The 2,444-nt window shown below is 40.1% G+C and overlaps 1 pseudogene; it reads left to right on the forward strand.

The window, feature by feature from the left end:
* Window positions 1–453: 453 nt before the first annotated feature.
* Window positions 454–2,055, forward strand: LOC18107239 (omega-hydroxypalmitate O-feruloyl transferase-like; annotated as a pseudogene).
* Window positions 2,056–2,444: the final 389 nt, after the last annotated feature.

Below are 2,444 nucleotides of genomic sequence, written 5' to 3' on the forward strand. Positions count from 1 at the left end.
ACAAATGCAGCAGCTGGAGTTGGAGCTGCACCAACCATGTGCAACCATCCAAAATGTCAAAGTTTGCAACCACCATTGTTGAAGAAGAGCTGGAGTTGGTGGCACCATTCTTGCCTATAAATAGGCACCGAGAGAGAGCAGCAAAGTGAGTGAGAGAGAGTGCAGAATGTGAGAGACCAAAAGAGAAAGAGGGGCTGCCAAGGACAGCAGCCCTGCTGCCTTGTGCAGTAGTGTGTGTGAGATCAATGGGAGTTGAGTTGAGTAGATGTGATCCTCCTTCTCCATGTATATGTGTTGTAACCTCTTCTTTATCTATCTCTAATAATATAAAACTCTCCCGTGGATGTAGGTGATTTGCCGAACCACGTTAAATATTGTATCTCAGTGTGCTAAGCCTCAAATGAACAATTATCAGTACATCACGGATAGGAATTCTCAACAAAATTTGCATCAATGGAGAGCTCTAACGGAAATGTATTTCAACTAATTGTGAAACAAGGAAAGCCAACTCTTGTTCCTCCAGTTGAGGAAACAGATTAGGGTCTCTACTTTCTCTCCAACCTTGACCAAAATATTGCGGTGATTGTACGTACAATCTACTGCTTCAAGTCATATTAGAAAGGAAACGGAAATGCTGGAGAATTGATAAAGAATGCCTTGAAAAAGGTTCTTGTTCATTACTATCCTCTTGCCGGGCGGCTAACAATAAGCTCGGAGGGAAAGCTTATTGTAAATTGCACGGGAGAAGGTGCTGTTTTTGTTGAGGTTGAAGCATACTGTGCAATGGAAGAGATCGGTGACATAACAAAGCCTGATCCAAAGACTCTTGGGAAGCTGGTTTATGTCATTCCTGATGCAAAGAACATACTGGATATGCCTCCTTTGGTGGCTCAGGTTTTATAACCTCTCCAAATTATGCTTTTTAAGTTTGTTCTTTTTTTCCTACCATTGTCTGTCAATTTGGGACTAATATCTTTAGATTAAAATCGTACATTCGGACATGTATCTAGATATTCTTAGGTGTTTGTCGTAAATGTCCGAGTGTCATTCATCATCCTGAATGATTAAATAGCACAATGATCATTTCCCAGCAATTATTTTAAATTCGGAGACTTAAACTTCAATCTCCAAGGTGTTAATTAACTCCACTTTCCAGGTCACCACCTTCAAATGTGGAGGATTTGTACTTGGATTGTGCATGAATCATTGTATGTTTGATGGCATTGGTGCTATGGAATTTGTGAACTCATGGAGTGAAACAGCCAGAGGCTTGCCACTCTGTGTCCCTCCATTTATAGACAGAAGCATACTTAAAGCCCGTAACCCACCAAAGATTGAGTACCTCCACCAAGAATTCGCTGAGATAGAAGACAAGTCTAGCACAATTGACCTCTACAAAGATGAAACGATCTACAGCTCTTTCTATTTCGATTCTGATATGCTTGAAAATATCAAAATGAAAGCCATGGAAGATGGGGTACTTGAGAAGTGCACTACTTTTGAAGGGCTCTCAGCTTTTGTGTGGAGAGCTCGAACAAAGGCACTCAGAATACAGCCTGATCAACAAACAAAGCTCCTATTTGCTGTTGATGGACGGCCTAAATATAACCCCCCACTACCAAAAGGGTACTTTGGGAATGGAATTGTGTTGACCAATTCTTTTTGCCATGCAGGGGAACTCCTAGACAAGCCACTATCGCATGCAGTGGGGCTAGTTAAAGAGGCAATTAAAATGGTGACAGACAGTTACATGAGATCTGCTATGGATTATTTTGAAGTAACAAGAGCAAGGCCTTCTTTGGCTTCAACTCTCTTGATTACTACTTGGTCTAGGCTATCTTTTTACACTACAGATTTTGGATGGGGAGAGCCAGTACTATCAGGGCCAGTGGCATTACCAGAGAAGGAAGTCATCCTGTTCCTATCTCATGGCAAAGAAAGAAAAAGCATAAACGAGCTTCTGGGTTCGCCAGCTTCAGCCATGAAGATCTTCCAAGAACTGATGCAGATTTAGAGATCAAATTTATCGGTATGTTTTATTTTTTATTTTTTATTTTTCACCATGGTGGCTTTATTGTGTTTATCCTCCACTATTGTTTAATGGGCTGAATTGATTGATGCTTCCTAAAACAGTCCTTGTTAGAATTAGAGGTGAATTTATGTTCTTGAACCTAAAGTTTACCTCATTTGTCAGGTCATGTCTATTGGAACTTGTATTGGCAACATTTTTAGGTGTATCTATTGTAGTTTATATTAAGATTTAATGAAAAATTCCACACAATTTGGTTAGTGTTACTGTGAGTGAGACATTCACATGTGAAAGAGAAGTAGATTGTACAATCATGATATGCGCAATTCTGCTTACGGTCCTCTGAGATAAAATGTCATGACTAACATTACCTTTTCTGGCAGTTATTGCTGATGGTTTTGGATTTGTGATCCAG

The sequence above is a fragment of the Populus trichocarpa genome, chromosome 17 (genome assembly GCF_000002775.5).
Source record: "Populus trichocarpa isolate Nisqually-1 chromosome 17, P.trichocarpa_v4.1, whole genome shotgun sequence".
Lineage (NCBI taxonomy): Eukaryota > Viridiplantae > Streptophyta > Magnoliopsida > Malpighiales > Salicaceae > Populus > Populus trichocarpa.